Genomic DNA, 19,204 nt, shown 5'->3' on the forward strand with positions numbered 1-19,204 from the left:
TGTGCAGCATCAATCAGTCTGGGGAAGAGAAAAAAATGTGAAATTATCACATCTTTGTTACACAGCTTAAAGCAACATTTAAAGTGAACCAATTTCCTAATTGGACAATGAAGTGATGGAGAAGCAATGATGTTCCTTAACTCCTTGGTTTTGCTTTACTTTGCTCCACGCTGCTTGTTTCCTAGCTGGGAGGTCTTAGGCTCCAGGACTGTTCTCTGACTGTTTAATTAGAACATGGGGCATGAAGGGCATGCATGAAGCACATGGAGTCCACACCACTGACATCCAGAGCCCAGAAGTGCTTTGGGTGGAAGTGCTGGTGTTGGTGATGGGTGAAGGTGGGTTTGGTGCAGTGGAAAATAGGGCAGTCAGGGCTGCCTAGGAGCAGTGGGAAACCTCACGCTGTAACTGCTGCGCAGGTTTGCGAATCGCCAAGAGCCTGAGGATTATGCAGCCAGCAGGGTAGGCACGGTGGGTAGAGATGTGTAAAATCACAGCTCCCAAGTGAGGGCAGATGGGCCAGCCGCAGGGAAAGGAAGGTGAGAAAGGTGGAGACACCACAGGAGATGTGCTGCTTGGTGTGTGGCATAGGCACCTTTTGCAGCACTGTCTGTCCACTACATTTTCTGCAAAGCCACACCTTTACCATTAATGTTCTGCTCTAGTTTCTGGTAGACCAGGCCACATGGCTGGGCTAATGTGGGGTGTATTAATCAAGCGTGTGTAGTTAACCAGAGAAAACGAGGCACGATGTTCACTTTGGAGAAGCCCTTGGATGGTGCTTCCCCAAGCTTTAAGAAGCACAAACAGCTCCCTGAAAGCCCCAGATGCCAAAGCTCCTGCCTCCTGAGCAGGGAGCATGGTCCTGCAAGACACTCACATGGAGGACATGAACTCTGCCTGCCCGTAACTTTATGATCGATAACATTTGTTAACCAAACAGGTAAAGAGAGCCCAGCAGGCTTTACACCTTTAACAAGCTGTATCTCAGGGGAGCCAAGCTGGCTGTATTCATTCTTGTCAGCACAACTGTCTTTGGGGAATTATTTGTTTTATAAAACCAGATTGTCAGATCTCTACAGCAGAAGGAAAAGGGAGAAAAAACAGGTTTTGAGTAAAAAAGAATAAAACTTCCAGGAATTAAGAGCTCCTATCAGTGATAATTTTCAACATCTGAGCGTGAGGGGCTGGGGTAGGCACCTGAAATGATGAGCGAGTGGCAGGAGAGAGGAATGCTGCTGTAAGAAAACACTTTGTGGACTTGCTCACATCAGTGTGAGCACACCTCCTCTCCAAGCTCCCTTTGTAGGTGATGAAAACCACAGAGGAACATGCTGGCTCACCCTGGAGGGGGATTACTGTTGCCACTCTCAGCAGGTGTACACACTTAAACCTCATGTCTCATTTGCACATGTCGGTGCCTTGGCTTTAGTTGTGGACTCTTGTGACTCTCCATGAAGTGCCCCCAGGTGTGTGTGGTGCAGAAAGCCTTGACACCAAGCTTGGTGTTGCTGAGGCTTATTGGCCAAGTGCTGCTGGCACAGGTGGGGTGCTTCTGCACCCTGAGCCAGGGTGGGTGCCTTCACTGGGGCTGACTGCAGGGGAGCTGGGTGCCTGCTTCTTTTGGGACACGGAGGGCAGGAGACAAGGAGAGAAGCAAGAGTGTGCTTGTTCTTAAGGTAAAAACAGCTACTGGATGTGGGAAAATAAAGGTGTGATCTCGTTGTCCTTAAAAACTGGTGAAAACTGTGTTTCCTCTATGTGCTGGAAAAGATTTCAAGTGATCAGTGTAGTGGATGTTTAGTGCCTGAGCCCTGGTCTTGCTGTTTGCTTTGGTTTCTTTGAGTAAATCTCTTGAACACGTTCTTAAATAAAACAAGCAAATAAGGTTGTTTTAGAGGAGTTAATGTGCTTAGTTATGTGCTTATATCAAGTGTGTGCTTAATTGTTCTTTTGGTACTGGCCAAGGTACAGAGAAAGCTGCTTTGGATGGTTTCTGGGAGCCGAAATCTTTTCTTTTCATACACTTGCGAGCAAGGACTCCCCTGCTTGCGTGCTAACTAGGGGGATTTATAAGATGGAAGGAAATACTTTATGCAAAATTATTGTAGGTGTGGACCTTTGCATGTGGTTAGAGTTGAAGAAATGGTAACTGGTTCCTGAGGCTGTTTTACAACAGGAGCAGAGGCTCGCCCTCTGAGATGCCTGTTCCTTAGCAGAGTAACAAGGGCAGTATGGAAAGCGCCTGTTTCTGGTTCAGTCGAGCCCCATAAATGCAATGAGTCAGGTAGTTCGCCTATGTGTGCTGAGCTCCAAGCTCATGGAAATATGCTTAAAAACAGTTAAGCTGGAGAAATAAAATCTATCTGGTGGCTGATCTGAAAGCTGCTCTGGAAGGGGCTGGCCGGCTGCCCGCAGCGAGGCGCAGGTTCCTGGGCACCAGGACAGGAACGGTTTGAAAATGAGGAAGGGGCGTTGCAGAGCATTGAATTTCTTCTGGAAAGAAGGGTGTACTTTGTGGTGAGAGCACAAGGGGGTCAGGCAAGAAAACTGTAAACACCTCGCTGATGAGGCTGTTTCCTTCCTTCTTCAGTGCTGACCTCTGGCCTCCCCTGTTACCTCCCAGCAAGAAGAGAAGTGAGAATTAAAACACGGTGCCCGCATATTTGGGGGTGTCAGTCCCTTCTGCACCTGCCAGCCGGGCTGGGACAGAGCCACAGGTGTTTGTGGTCAGGTTTGTGCTGGAGAAACCTTGAGTGCTGAGTGGAAGCTCCTCAGGTTGCCCCAGGGGGACAGCTGAATGCCAGTCTTTTTTTCTTTTTCATCTGTTTGCTTGCTGTGCCCCCCCCCATTTATTGCTCTCCAGGCCCCTTCCCTTCACCCAAAATGAAAATCTGTGGCTTATCAAACCTCATTTTCTCAAATTGCCTGTGTTTCTAAGTCTAGTCTTCTGTCTTAATTGCGTGTCTAGTTGGGAGGGGGGAGAAAAAAACCTTTTTGGTTAATTGATTAGTAATTTAGTCTCTGGTGATATGCTTATTTAAGAAATCTGCCTGAGTTATATATGTCAAATGATTCACATAAAAACAACATCAAGTGAATCATATATAAAAATGACATAATTGCTATTAAACTTAGAAGCCATATGTGTGGCTGAGGAAACTACTTTATTGGCTTTAGTAACTCTTATATTTTTTCCCAAAGCCAGTTCTGCTCTTGTGAGCAGAGAAGGCATGTTTCTGTGTAGGAAAATAGCCCTTTACATGTGTTATTCGGGGAAGTAGGTGGATGTTCTGGCAATACAGGAAAAAGAAATGTGATTTTGAGTGTCGGGAAGCTGAGAAAGGGGTCTGTTGCCCTTTTTTTTTTTTTTTTTTTTTTTTTTTTATCAGCAAGATTAAACAGCAGCTCTAGCAAATGCGCCATCTGAGATTTTATTGCTCTCTGTTATTTTTAGTACTAGGAGGGAGATTAAATGAAATCCGGGATTATTTCAGCCAGTGTTAAACTTTTTATTGCTCATTTCTGCCATCAGGCTCGGGCTGACCCAGTTGGAAGGGTCCTTACAGAAGGTGGGCTCTCCTCTGCCAACACCAGGACAGTGCAGCTCTTCTACCTGCACCTTGTCTTACAAGGAAGTTGAACGTAGCAACAGAAAAAGCAAATATAGATACGAATGCAGCTAGTCTTTTGTTTGATGGTACTTGGTTCTCAGAAATTCCTTAAAGTTTATTGTTTGATGAACTTCATGCGTGCAAACTGTATTTCACACGTGGCTTAGCACCCATATAGTCTCTGTGGGATCATGGGTTTGTGTCACTTGCCTGGGTGTTTTGGAAGGTTATTTTTATTTCTTTTAATGATGTCTTGAAATAAACCTGAACTGACTTAAATTTTTGCATTTCTTTATCAGAAGAAGATTTAAAAGGCCTTTTTAGCATCTGTATTTAATTCTAATCTTTATATTAAAAACAAAAGAACACCTTAATGAAGCTGACATGATGCTTGTCACTGGTGGTTTCTTCATTTTATTCCTTTTCATAGGGTGGTGCCTTTTACATTAGTCATAGTCCCAGACATGTTGATATATGCAGTAAGGAAGGCTTAAGGTGGTGGTGGTGATGAATGGCTGTTGTAGCACTCTTCTGCAGTTAATCTTGGCATGAAGGAAAAATCCTGGTCTTGCTTCTGCAGGTTTCAGAGATCCCCCTGTCTTCAGGGTGGGTTTTGTGGATTTGTGAGCGTGCTGGCATGGTTTTAGCTTGGGCCACCAGCAAGGCCCCCTTGATGAAGAGGAGGGGGCAGCAGGCAGCTACTCAGCTCTGACAAGGCCACCCATGTCACCAGCACTGAGGGATGGGGCATCTTCACAATGTTAAGAAAGGCCTTAATATTTTCTGTAATTAGTAGCTGGTAAATGGACTTCCAAAAGCCTCTCCCAGTAGTGTCTTTATGAGCTGTTTGGTTGTGTTTGAACAACATTCCCCATGTTTTGGGTACTCAGACTGCCCCATGGTCTGTCCTGATAGGAAAGCATGCTGCTTCCATGGTGAGCATGCTGCTCGTCCCGGCAGGAGCAAGTGAGTCAAGGAAGCGGGGATTATGCTGTCTAATCGTGCTCTGAAGTCACTGATGTAAGAGGAATGAGCTTGGACTGGAGTGGCCAGTGCAGCCCTTCTGCAAGGGGAAGAAGAGCATGGTGTGTAAACACTCGGGGCTTGCAGCCCTGTGGCTGTGACTCAGCCCTCCTCTTGCTGTGGTGCCGGCATGGGAGCTCAAACCCTGCCCCGGCCTCTGCCTGCTGCCCCTTTTATTTCTGCCAGCCTTTTCTGGGAGGTGGTTTTTTGGGGAAATGAGTAGGGCAGAGGAAGAGGAGAGCTGTGAGCACGTCCCGTAGCTCTTTGTGGGGTCAGGCCTGCTCCTTTCTGAGACTGTTATCTAGGAGATGCTGGTTGTTCGGGTAGGACTGCCACTGAACTTGTCAATATGCAGAAAGAGCTTTTGTTGTGAAAAGTAAATGCAGCTGGTTTGCCTAATTATTCAATAAAAAAAGGGGGGGTGAAATGGTTGGACATCAGGCCAGGTGGGGAGCTGCAAAGCAACCAATGGTTCTCACTTATTGTAAGCTTCCTAAATAGAAACGCATCTGAATGGAGACTTGGTATCAGCGGTCATGAATCTTTTTGATTTTGGGAGCTCTTACTCATTTGTGTCTGAATTCAGGTTCAGAGCTGAGTCATTCCTTCTGCTCCTCTTCCCCCAGTGACTTTCCATGCTGCTTCATTTTTCCCAGATACACATTACTCCAGAGCAAGACTGTGCTCACCGCAAGCAGTGAAAACAGCTTGTGACTTCCTCGGGAAGAGGAGAACGTGCTCCGAGCACCGTACTGCCATGCAGCCCGTGGTGGCGATGAGCTTTGGGGAAGCAGCTCAGGACAAGGTATGGGACAGCTGGAGCATCAGCACTGCCAGACTTAGCGATAGATCCAGCTAAAGTGGAAATAACGTACAAGTGTTTTGTAATCTCCCTGGTGCTCAGTTTAGCAAGGCAGAAGGTTGAACAAAGCTGAAAGAGCCAGTGTCAGGAGCTATTCTTCCGTGCTTTGTATTTTCACCTTGTTTGGTATTGGCACAGCATGGAATAGCACAAGAGAGACAGAGAAAAACACCTTTCAGAAGAGGAAAGAGGCCCCCGTATAATGAAGAGTTCAACCGAAATAAGGGTAGGGGGGTGGAATTTTTTTTGCATGCCAGATTTCTTGCCACTTTCAAGCTAATCCTTTCAGTTCACTTCAATACAGTCACTGAAGTAGCTTAGAAAAAGAGAGGAAAAGATCTTTGATATGCTAGATCAACCAAAGTTTAAAAAAATCTCTCTTTGTATATGCCATTTATAATGCAAATCTCAAGTCGGCATTTTAGGCTCACTTACTGCTGTTACTGAAGTATCTTGGAATACAAAGGCTGGAGATAGAGGGAGATCCCAAATGACAGAGTGCCTTTGATAGTTCAATAATAAATTAAAAAAAATATATTAAGTTTCTGTATTCCTCTAAATACCTCCTACCTCCACGGTTAGATTGAGACAGAAAAAGCAAATATTACTGTACAGAGGTGGAAGTTATGGGTCTAAGTCGTCTATGAGCTTGAACTCAGCTTTACCAGCGTGTCCCTGGGAAGGATTTGACCCTGGCTGGGGCATCCTGCAGCTTTCCTCCTGCTGGGGAGAAAGCGTCTGTTCTAGCTGTGTTTGCTTAGTCAGTGAGCAACCGGTTAAGTATTCTTCTGGAAAGAAGCCTAATTTTTAAGAGTCGCTTTCCCAAATATATAACCTGATTTCTTTCCCTTGTGTTCCCAACATTTAAGCACTGATTAAATGTCACCAAAGATAATAGGAGAAATGCTCATGACGGCCAGCCTATTTTAAAATAGCATGGGCATGCTTAAAGCAATAAGTAATTTTGCCTCTGTTACACAGTGTGCTTAATGCATACTTAAATTCATCTGTAGGCATCTTAGATACCTCATTTCTAGATCCAGCTTGCTCAAAGAGCGGATATTCTGGGATTTGCCCCACTGAATTTCACACAACTGCTCTGAGGAAAGTGGCTGTTGAAGATGTGGGCTGTGGCCTCCTGTCCCGTGGTGCGGCTACCGGGATGATCCTGTCCACCTTGTGAATCCCAGCATTGCAGTGCTGTGAGGGTAGTGGGTAACTCTGGTCTGCAGCTTGTTACCTGATCACATGTTCAGTTTCTAAACATTGTTATCTCCCTGTGTGTTGTGATGAGAGCCAAGGCAGGTTTCTCTGTGATAATTTACAACCTGGTTTGCTGGGAATGGTCTTCTCACCGCAGACCTGCAGCACAAGGCACTGAGTTAAGCAACTGGCCAAGCACCTACGATTTCCCCTGATACATATATAGATTTGGGTTGAAACAGTGTTAATTTAAAATTGTTCTACAGCTGTTTGCTGCTGCTCTCAAGAGCATCTGCCCATTGTTGTCTGTGTCACATGGAAGTCAGTAAGGTCCTTGGTAAAACTGTGATGCACTTGGTAGCTCAGCTACTGTAGAGTGGATCTGGACTCTTTAATATTTCCATATACTGCAGACATTAGGGTGAATAAAGAAATGTAGCTGAGAAGTAAAATACATCTTGATGCATGAGTTGGTTTTCCTTTCCACCCCCTGCTTAGTGCTAATGTCCTGTGTGTCTGTTGAGAAACTGCTGTGACGTAAGAGTTGAAACATGGTTCAGAGGAGCAGCAAAGAAAACACATCTTCTGGAAGTCAAAGTGTCAAGCTCGTGTTTTTGTTTTATTTCTTTATTTTTGCTACTGTGCATATTTTTTGTTTTAATGGAAAATATCACTTAAATCACCACGATAGTCTATGACAGGCTGCCTTCGCAGAAAGTGCAAGTATTTTGTGGAATCTGGTAAATGGTAGGTGGAAAAAAATGTGTCCTCTAACTAAGCTGTTACTGATTATCTTGGTGCAACGTACAGATTAAGGGCCTGATCTAAGGACCACTGGGGTCAATTGGCTGAAGTGGACTTTGAATCAAGTCTTATGAGTGTTCAGTGTATACTGTAGTGGAGGCTCATGAGGACGAGGGCAGCACACTTTCCTCTCCAGTAAGCCTGAAATGCACCAATTGAAATTCTGAAGTAGAGCTGGTTTTCTGACTCGTATTGAAAACACCTAAAATGGTTACAAAAGGGTTATTTTTAATATGCAATATGAAAGATATTCAGCTGGGCGTACAGATGTGTGATTATTAGTAGCATCTCAAGAATGTGACTCTTCAGGTGTAGGAGCTGGTATTTCAGAGTTGTTTTCTTTTTTGACAAACAGGTGTTTCATCAAACTTGCTGCTTTTGAAAATTCCATGATCTGAGTCCACAAAACTACACATTTTACCACACCATGGCGATTCTATTGCCTATTTCAGGCTGCCATGGAAAAACTTGAGGGGAAAAATATAAATAAAATATGCCCAAGCGTGCAAGTCAATGATCTGTGTGTTAAGCCTATTGGCACATACAGGACAATTTTATTGCATGACCTACTGGTTAAAAACATCAAAAATATAAGTCAAGTCATTTGAAGAACTGCTGTTTAGTGAGTTAGAATGAATGAAGTCTTTATTGAGTACATGCTTTCAGATTCATTGCTGGTTCTGTTCTAGTCATGCCCTATCCTAGTCTTTAGTGCCCCAGGCAGTCTTTTTGAGGACATTTGACCTGCCAGTCATGTTTCAGAAACTACTGATATGGTACTTGCTGATTTAGTTTAGATTCCAAACAGGCTAGCTGCTGGATTACAGACTAATGACCCATCAGATGCTAAAGGCAAAGGCTTAAAGTGCACTAGTGAATTAAGCCTCAACATTGTCTGAAGGGAAGAATTTATTATGTCATTAAATTTGATTCAATAAGTTTCATTTCTTTAGATGCATTAAACTAAGCAAGAAGCGAGGAATTAATGTGACAGCTACACCATTTTGATTCTCTCCAGGTGAAGTGTTGGTATTTAGGTACAGCATCAAGGGATGCTATTGTGTAGAATTTTAGCTATATTGATAGGAACAAGAGGTTGGGAAAACTGCAGAGCTGGTTAACCAACCATGGAGGACTCAGACTAGGTTCACTTGAATATATGCTTCAGTTGGTAAATACATAGGAAAGTGAGGCTTGCCTGATTTGATGATACCCTTGGTGAGGTTTCAGGGGCTTTCCATCAAATCCTCAGTGGTGTAAAGATATTAGTAGTAACTTATAGATGGCACTGGGATTTAATGAAAAACTTAATACAAGCACATAATGTGATGAGTCAAACAGGGATTGCAGCTTGACTCTCAGAAGACTCTCATAGTGATCTGAAGGAAAAATCCTGCATAATGCAAAGATCACTTTAAAACATTAAAAAAAAAAAGAAGAGAGATTAAACATTTGGTGTTTTATCTATCTGCATATGTCTCCTAGTTGTGTTACAGCAACAGAAAAAGTGTTTATAAATAATAACAAAGATACTTCAGGAAAATGTTAGGATTTCTGCCTGTAGATTTTGTCACTCATCTCTCAATATCTGATGAAGTTCTGAGTTCTTCAAGATGTTTTTATGTTATAGAGGTGATCACGTTATCAGGAAAGCAGTAAAAAGCATACAGGGATAGGTGCAATATGTAATTTTGCTCATTTTCTTTTATATTATATGGTAGGATGGTAAAAGTGTATATTTTTGAGTTTGAAAATCAATTTAAATGTCATTAGATTATATTTAATAAATTATGTACTTTATTACAAATATTAAGTTGCACTGAGACGTGAACCATATATGTTTACGTGACAGCAGGTCTGGGATTAGGAATTTTTATTAGAATATTTTAATCACTTTAATACAATTCATAATCAAAAAGTATTTAATATTCTAGTCTCAAAATTAAAATTGACCTACTAGGCTGATAATTTCTTCCTTTAGCAGAGACTCTTCTTTCCCTAAAATGTGATAGCTTTTCCTTGTGAGTTGAGGTGGAAAAGGGTCACTCTGACTTGTTTGTACGTAGGTGCAACTCTCCCGTCCCACCCCCAACAACACAAAAGTCACTGCTGTGCTGAATCTACTTTCTACTGTAATCAGGATAATTTCAAAACCAAGCAAAAAACAGATATATGTCCGCAGTCCTATTTATCATTAAGCTAACCTCATTTTCATCTGATGGAAAAACATACGTAATTCAACTGCTGCGAGATCTTAATCTCCTTGATATGTTTCTGAAGAACTGAAACCTGGAAATTCTTACAGCTCCAGGAGAGCCAGCAGAACATCCAGAAAGCTTTTCACCTGCCTCCCTCATTAGAAAGCTCTTAATTAGTGTGATAGTACGAGGTAGGTGCCTGTAAGTTGTCTCAGACTGGTACGAAGCTCTGCTTTGCCTGTGGTTTTTTTTTTTTTTTTTTTTTTTTTTTTTCTTTCTCTGTGTGGCTGTGGTGTGCTTGTGTGTGTTGTTTCTTTTTAAATTCTCCTATGACTTGGGCAAAAGAGTGGACTTCAGGACATAGCAGACCAAGGAATCTCCGTGTACATCAACACAACTATTTTTGCTACTCAAATTTATGTTTAAGACTAAGACGGAGACTTCAACAGCGTAGCATTTTCTGAGGACCTGATTTAGAGTTTATAACACAAATTTTGGAATCTCAGGAGCTGCTGTGTAGCAGAGCTGTTTGTCAGCTTTCCTACCCTCCTCCGTTCTGGCATTTTTTGTCAGGCCCAAACTGGAGCCATCTGCAGTGCTTTGCCTGGACCTTTGCAGGCTTGTTCTTACAGTTCTCCACGGAAAATGTCAGGAAGCTCTGAACTGGCATGAAGAAAATTAACCAGATTCTAGTATGGTGCTTTTTTTTTTTTTTTTTTTTTTTTTTTTTTTTTTTTTTAAATATGCTATTTAAATGTAGAAGGGTGTATATTTGTCTTTGGGCATCATCTGTAGCATCCTATATTGGTTGCCTTCTGACGTTGCCACTGCTGGTGCAGTGGGACCCAGTTTGTCAGGAAGCTTCTGCAATGGCATGTGGAAAAAACTGCTTTCAGAAGTTCTGACTGCATTTATTTTTAATTTAGGTGACCTCCTAGATGCCCAAGGTGTGGTTCTTTTATGTAAGTGGCCAATGTGTGGATACCCACAGTGTTCCTCCCAGGAATGAGGGGTAACACTAGCTGGGGACAAGTGTGATGAATAAAAGAGAGGAATGTGGAGCCACAGGTGGCCTCAGCGTGCTTCTCCTCCTTTTGTTAGTCAAAAGTGTTGAGTGGTCATAGAGCTCTTATAGAGAAGGCCACAAAAGCTTTAGAAACAGTCTGTTCTAGCTCCACAAAATATCTGTATTTTAAAACATCCTTCAGTTTCCTTTTTGGTGTTGAATCTGGATGTAAAAGTGGGAACCTGCAGCCAATGAGATCGAACTCCATTTCATACAAATGACTCCATGTAGTCTTGGTGCAGCCTCTATATTCCTCTAATTTCATGTCGGGGACAATATTTACCTAGCCCATGGTGGTGTTAAGCAATTGTTGTTTCTAGAGTAGCATGCTTCATTATGGATCACATCTCTGCATGCTTCCCTGCTGTATTGTATAACTAAACATGTTGTCAAGTGGCTTCCTCTGTGTGGCAAAGATTTGACAAACTGGACTTGGAAGTTGGGGGGTGGAGCACTAGGAAATGAGATATGCAGAAAATTATTTTTTTTTTACCAACTTTTGACTGTATGTGAACCTTTACTAATCTTTTCTGGGCAATAGTTGCAATCTGAGGCTGCTGGAAAAATGAGAACCAAAAATGCTATCTTTTCCATGAGAACAGTGTGAGAAGGGATTAAGAAAGCAGAGCAATAATATCTAAAGACCACCTTAAACTCTCTGCCATTTCAAAGCCAGTCACATTTCAATCAGTACTTGGGAATTTTAACCAAGACTTTTTTTATAGCATTAGAAGTACTGATTCATTTCTCTTCTTTGACTACTAAATAGATATCCTGTGGTAGAAATGAGCTAAAAGGAAAAAAGAAAATGTCTTTCTAGATTACTCTTGTCACTTGTCCATCGATCAAACTCTGATGTGCTATGCAAACATTGGGAAAAAGATTCTTGCTAGTGAATATGAATTTGGCTTATGTGTGCCAGTTACCTTAGTTGTCTCTGAAAATATTGAAGAAATCAGAGGATGATATTCCAAAAGCACTCTCAGCTTTTGAGTGCTTTGTAAGTGTTAGCTTGCAGGAAAGGAAATGGGGTTAAAGGAATGCTCCCATTTTACAGAAGGCAAAACTGAGGCATGAAGAATTCCAGCTGGTCAAAATACATCTTATGATTTCTGATAATAAAAAAGGTCTCTTTCTGAAAATTGCTTGCTGTTTGTACAGGGCAGAACATGTTTTGCCTCTTTGTGTTAAATAGCTTTTTCCCCTTTCCTGTTGTGGAACTAATTCAAATTGTTGCTAAAGGTATACTGTATGTGTTTGGCATCTGTTTGTTTTAGCAAAATGTGCATGTATATGTGTGTTTTATACCCTATCTGCCCTTGTGCACTGTATTCCTTCATTTGTTTATATTCTTTCTTTGTCTTCAGATACTTAATTAAAAATTATTCAGCTTTACAAACCTGTAGAGTCAGTTAAAAGAAAAGGAGGAAAAAAAAATGTCAGGTGGGTTTTCTTTCCCAGATACACAGTACAGATTTATCATCAGATCTCAGCAACGGGAGGAAAGCTAAACACAAAGACAACAAGCCTAAATGATAAAATGTGTTCTTTTTTTATAGTGGGTGACTTTAATTTCAAAAAAGGGAGTTTCAGTTACCTATTTCGTAATGCTTCGCTTGGTCGCAGGTATTTCAGGTAGATTAATAGCCTGATGTAGCATGCCCAGTGTGAAGTCAGTGGTGCGGTAGTGTTACCTTGGATGCAATAGGTACAAGGTACAAACTTCATATTCCTGTTTTTCTCTTACTTGCATTTTGTCTCCCACCTTTTGGTAAACTTTAAACGTTTTATAGCTAAGACTATTATTGGGGTTGCTTGATTAAAAAAATATATATATACAGAGAGAGAAAAAGGTGAACAGGTTATTTTTGGCTAGGTTGAAGTCTAGGAGTTCTTGGCTGTTCCAAAGATTTCACTTTTGCTTTGTTTTAGTAAAATATCAATTAATCACATACAAAGGAGGAGTGTATGTATGGTGTGTGTTTACCCATTGACCTTAAATGTTTTTCCTCCTTGTGTTCACTAACTTTCTCTGGCCAGTCCCTTTCTCTCCTTGTTGCTCCTTTGAATGGCAGCGCAACACTGGAAATGATTTCAGAAAGTAATGCTCATAGAAGGATATTTCCCTTCAAGTTCATGAGATCAAATGCTGGTGTTGATTACAAAAGAATAAACCTATTGCCCTCCGTAGGGGTGTGTTGATGTAATACAGCCATAAAAGAGCACCGTTTGTTTAGCCTAGCGACAATGATGACTAAGAGGGGTCACAATGGCTCTGTGTAAAAATAGGGACGTAAACACTAGGAAGGGTTGAGTGGTTTAAGTTAAATGACAGTATTGGCATAAGAACAAATGAATATTCAAGAGCCGTAAATAAAATTGGAGCTGAGATTAGGGGACCTCAAATCATTAGGGGGGTGAAGTTCTAGAAAATCCTTCCTATGGAAATCATGGGGTTAACTAACTTAACTGGTTTGAAGATGAAGCTAAATAGTTTATGAAGAGCATGATATGATGTGCTTTTTTTTTGGGATAGCAAGGGACAGGGCTTCATAACCCAGAACTGAAAAAGATTTCCTGTGTTTCTATAAGCAAAAGTTGGCCTATCCAGTCTGTAGTGCTTCCACTTAAGATGATGTATTTATATTAACCCTTTGAGCTCAGTATGCCCAAGCTGCCTCTCTGAAGAAGGGTGGTGCCTTTGAAATCTGCCATCCTACAGCATAGCTACACTATAGGAGGGTGTTTGAAATGAAATAAAGCAAGAGCCCAGCCTGTTTCCCTTGGGATGCAGAGGGGTTATGCTCATGATTCTCCTCCTGGCCCTGGGTGAGGCTGGGAAGGATCTCTTCCATCATGTGGTGGTGATGATGACCCCCTGGTTCCCAGCCCAATGCTGGCCCCATGGTGACGAGGTTCCCATATGTGGGGCTGGGCACAGCATCCCTGCATGTGCCCTGCTGGGGACCTGGGGATAAATTAAAGATGGTTTCAACTTTAAATTTCCTTGCTCTCCTGGGGGTGAAATATAATCCTTGCCCTTGCTCTAACACATCCTTTGTGGTTTAATTTAAATGGTGATTTTTACGGTGACATGTGATGTTCATCTGCTAACCTTTTACCCAATATGCTCAATTTAAAGAAGCATCGAATCTTCGAACGTGCCTCTATCTATAGACAGAGAAGCATGCTGCAAGGTAGTTTACCTACTTAGGTTGGTACCTAAGAGCTTGTAAACAAATTCATAAATTTGTCATGCTGATTATAGTGTTGGCAAACACAATGGTTGATCATGTTATAAATGTTTATCAACACCCGCACTCACCCACCTGCTAAGAGGTGCTACGCTTTAATGAAATTGTTTGAATATCAAGGCTGGTTGCTAAGATACAATGTTCTTGTTACCAGGGATGTGATGCTTACAGATTTCTGTTATCAAATAATGATTAGAGATGTGCTAACCTCAAGGTGCTCGGTGCAGTGAAAGGTTTACTGAGCCACAAATTAGTAAACTGTCTGCCTGAGCAGACACTTACAGAAGGAGCACATGTGCATCAAACTTACCGAGCTGACATTTTTAAAGAAGACAAGATCTGGCAGTGTAAATGTTCCTATAGATGATGAAAGACTGTCATAGGAAATGTTTACATGATCTGTTGCCTAGCACAACGTCTTCGTGCCATTTTTTCCCAACTTAGGCTAGTGTTGAAATCTCCAAGTCAAATAATTGCTTTATTCTGGTTTACTAAAATGTCTCCCAGCACTCACCTCTTGAAATTACATGGTGGTTTGTGAATGCTGATTTCTGTTTTCTATAGGGCACACAAAGAAGGAAACAAAGATGTGTAATAAAATGGCCAGCATGCGGGTCTGGTGGGCAGAAGGTGTCATTTCTGGGTACTGTGATGGATTCTGGGTTGGAAGCTTTCTTGAAGTTAAACACAGTGAGATGTTAAAGATGACAAACATCAAATATTGATAATGTTTTTTCTTAATGTAGGTGCTCAGAGTTCTCCGATTTGCTAATGCACTCTGTACTACGGTATAAATGTTGTACTTCATTTTATTCTTTTTAACAAGTGTGTTTCAATGTTATTAACCATCAAAGAAAATAATGAATAGCACGGTATAGGTGATCAAAAGGATTTTGCTCACACTGCTGAAGTGAGAAGTAATCTTTAAGTGTAACTGTTGATCTTGTTATTGAATTAAGGTTCAAGCTGTATTTACAGTACCTGCATTAGCATGAATTTGAGTTTAAAGGCAGTTCAGCTGAAATAATCTGAATTGTGAGCAGAGTTCAGGCTTGCCTGTGGGACTCCGTATTTTACATCACCAGTAATTGTTTATTTTGGTGTAAAGAGATGTGCTTGTCCTGGTCCTGTGAGCAACCTTTGTAGCTACTTCACAAGAAGCTCCTATTGCTGTAACCACAAATCTGCTGGCAATTAAATTCAACTTGGTGCACTTCTGGTAGACAGGCAAATGCTTTAAAATTATAGATTTGCACAAAAAAATAGTCAGCAACAACTTACTACAGTTATAATTTATGGCATTAAGCTTACCCCTTGGATGTAAAATCTATACTTTATGAAATGATACAAGACTACATCCTACAACAGGCTCTTAACATAACCCATGTTCTACCTACGCTGTGTGGGATGTTCAGACAAATAATCGCCTTCAGCAGATGCCTTTGTCATAACGAGTGTGATAGTTTATGGAGGAACTGCTGATTTCTAATGCTTGCTTTAAAAACTAGGAATAATTTAGGCTGCGTCAATGCAATATGCTGGGTGAATGAGGTGTGCTGACCTTTCTGTGTCATTTCTAGAGGATGGGAGTGAGTCTCTCGTAGGAGAGCACCACTGCCATGGTTATCTCTCATCCTGCCCTCAGTGGGGCTGGGAAAAGGGATTGATGACCCTCAGAGTTCATGAAGTGATGCAGAATTGCTAATTTCTTTTGCTTAAACTGAGGTAGGAGAAACTGAAATCTGGCCTGTATGGGAATGGATTTGCACTGCGGCTTGTGTTCACCTCGGGACAGCTGATCCCCTTGGCCTGCTCTCCCACCTGTTCCTCTGCCTCACCAAGCTGGTTTTCACTGAGCTTGGACCTGCATTGAATTTTATGGCTGTGCTATAATATTTCTGTCATTTTTTTCTTTTAGCTGGAATAGATATGATTTAGATATACACATTTCCTAAAGCATCGCTTCCCTTCCAACATCAGTGACCAGCAAGCTGGAGCTGTAGCTGTGGCCACCACTGCAGGAGAGGTGTACTGAAATGCCTTGAAATAAAATCAAAACACAGATGTTCACCTGGCCATTTATGACAGCAGACACTATATCTGCTGCAGCTGTCTACGAGGTGGGAAGCAATTTTTTTTTCCCTTTAAGTTTGTTGTAGTGAGTGATTTACATTGCATAGATTATGTTGGGATATACTGTGTCAGGTGGCATGACCTGATATAACCCAACTTAATGCAACACATATGTTTAGATTGTGTTACACATTAAGAAAAATTCCCTGAGAAGCTGTCAGGAGCAGGTGATTTCTGTAAATGGAAAATATTTGCACAGTGATATTTTATACGAGTCAAAATTGAAAGGTGTATAAAACCTTAGCATAGATTTAGGAGCCTTAGCCACGTTGACTTTGGTGGGGATAAAACTCCTAAATGCTACAGTTCCCTTTGGAAATAAGTCTTTAGCATCAGATGTCAGGTTGAAAATTTTGAAAAATCTTGCTTTCATTATAGTAAGAGCTTGTCAGTTCTGAGCTGATGGAGTTGCAGTGGTGTAAGAGGGCAGAAAGTGAGATCACAATGAAGTGACTGGTAATTAGAAATAAAGCAGACTGGGTTGTGTGAATCCCTTGCATCCTGGATTGTTGTTTTTCCTTTTGAAAACTTGTGTGCTCGATTGGTTCTCCTTTTGGAAATCATACTCGATAGGAATGTGGGCCGAAGTGCAAGGTTTACATTTCACTCCGAGATGACTATGTTGAGGTACCCAACTCTAAATTTGGAGGCTCATATGAAATATTTTTTTAAAATCAGTGTCACAAATAGGAGCCTAAATTTAAGTTGCTAAGTTCATTTGGTAATCTAAATATAAATGTTCTGCTTTTTGAATGTGCTGAGCACCCTGCAGCTCCTGCAGGCTCCATTGAGACGTTGCCGTGGTGTAGGATGCCTCTCCCAAGCGCACCCCATCCTGGGGGAGGCTTGTGCGCCTGTCTATCGCGCGGCTGTGCGTAGCTTGGAGAGTAAAAAGGATCACAGGGCCTGGGATCTGAAAGGCAGAAAATGCCCACATGACCTTAATTGTGCACACATGTAGTGGCCTGCTTGTGTGTATATGTTTTGGTACAGTTTGGTCACGTACTCCCCCGTCCTCGATGGGGGAAATGCTCGTGAGGGTGATGTGAGGGAGGCGGGAGTTACAGTGAGACAGATGTTTTGTGGGGGAGAGGGGGAAGCAAACAGCCTGCAGTCTGAGAAGCCAAACTTCCATACTCTGAACTCTGTCATGTGGGCTCTTTCCTGGACCAGCTGCTTCTTTGCGTGTCAGAAAACAAAGCCAAAGCACGGTGCGTAGCCCTTGCAGGGTGGCTTTACCTGCGGCCTGGGTGTCTGTGCGGGAGGCCCTGGATGCGGCCCTGGGGGCCGGGGCAGCTCTGCCCAGGGGCTCTTCCAGCACTGAGCCATCCCTTCCTGCACCTCGCCTGACCTTGGTCAGCATCTCCCCTCCCCTCCCTATCACCTTCTAGCAATCCCTATTTCTCTTTACATAGGTTTGCCCTATGATTGAAGACAACATTTCAGGGGTTTTAAAAAATAGAAAAAATCTCTTGGAAACTCAAGATGTACAAAAGAACAACCTTTGGTCTCTAGACTGGACAAAGTCAAAAGGATGAGGGACAAGACTTACTCTTGTTTCCACTGGATCTCAACTCCCATCTCTGAGCAGTGGTGGGCTCTTTTTCACACCCCCCTGCTGCTGCTCGGGGCCAGGCATTGTTTTACCCCCCTCCCAGCCTGCATCAAAGAAATACCTCAACTTTTCTGAACTAAACCAAAGCATCTGCCTCTAGAACAGATACCTGGCATGGAAATGCCAACTCAAACAGTTAAAAATTGGCTAGACTGAAATTAGTATCTATTAATAAGGGGAGGTTTTGGGCAAAGGATTATGAGCATCGCTGCCAGCACCAATAAAGCCGACATTTATTTTTGTGTTCCGCAGCATGAGCGCTACGTACAAATAGCTGCGTTTTAGCAGTATCACCCGTGTTACAACACATCATCGAGGGCTACTCAGCTCTGAGCATATGGCAGGGCTGCAGCCTGGAGAAGTGGGGAGTAGCTGGTGCATGCTGGCAGTGGGGAGCAGCCCCCGCCGCTGCCCCAAGCAGTCGGGCTGCAGAGGCAGCAGGTACCTGTCTTGGAGGCTCCGGCTTTCTCTCTGCTGCAGAGGGAAGCAGCAAAGATGGGAGCAGATGTCAGGAGCCTCGAATTTGGATCTGATAAAGACTTGGATCAAAATATCAAACAAATATTTTTTTGGGGAAAGTTTCTGGGAGGAAGTGAGCTATATGGGGAGCGTGGCTTGCCAGGCTTTTTAAAAATAAAACGTTCTCACTCTGTGTTTAGCTCTCCCACAGTTTGAAACACTTGCGGTGATCGAGCCTAGCAGCCCTTGTCAGTCTACAGTACATCATCTCCCTTCGGTTGGCTGGGAACATCTCTCCTGCAAGGGCAAAATAAAGCTGCTCATTTTGCACACATGCTTTTAAAACTATAGGCAAGGAATACCTAAATATAAAACAAGGGCACCTTGGACTGAATGCTTGCTGACTGGGGCTGTTATTGCCCCTTCCCTCCCTCCTCCTGTCCTTGCGGTCCCACATGTGCTCCCCATGCCCTTTTTTATGCTCACCTGTAGCCTGCTGACAATGCACTCGATTGTACATGTGAGCTGCCCACATTCATCACACCATTACACCTTGTTTGCTCCTGTGCTTGGGAGCATTTTCCTCCCATTAAACACCAGAACAGACAAACGTAAGTACAAATGCAACAGGAATACCCATAGCATGTGGTGGAGCTGATTGGGATCTTCTGGTGTCTTTACAGACCACTGCATTAGCCTTAGTCATCTGCACATGATGGGGAATAAGAGTCTGGGGATCAGTGAGCACTCTCTCTGTGTATTTTTACTGGGGGAACTACATGAGAAAATAGCCCTGTGGTGTCTCGCAGTATTGTGGCTAGGAAGGAGGTATATCTTTAAAAAGACTCCTCATATAGATCCCAAAATATACGTGTGAGTATATATATACATATCATGGAATAGTGTTCTGTGCCATCCTTTTTGTTGGCACTTTCAACAAAATAAAAATAATCGACTAAAAATGAAATTTGGT

The 19,204-nt window shown here is 42.4% G+C and overlaps 1 long non-coding RNA gene across 1 annotated transcript in view; it reads left to right on the top strand.

Annotated features, from left to right (window-relative positions):
* The first annotated feature begins 1,541 nt into the window (after positions 1 to 1,541).
* Positions 1,542 to 19,204, top strand: part of LOC118170292 — a 73,826-nt gene continuing 56,163 nt past the window's right edge. Inside the window, exon 1 of the long non-coding RNA XR_004752628.1 lies at positions 1,542 to 1,679. This is a non-coding gene — a long non-coding RNA (uncharacterized LOC118170292). The remainder of the gene's footprint in view (positions 1,680 to 19,204) is intronic.

This window comes from Oxyura jamaicensis, chromosome 7, assembly GCF_011077185.1.
Source record: "Oxyura jamaicensis isolate SHBP4307 breed ruddy duck chromosome 7, BPBGC_Ojam_1.0, whole genome shotgun sequence".
Taxonomy (NCBI): domain Eukaryota; kingdom Metazoa; phylum Chordata; class Aves; order Anseriformes; family Anatidae; genus Oxyura; species Oxyura jamaicensis.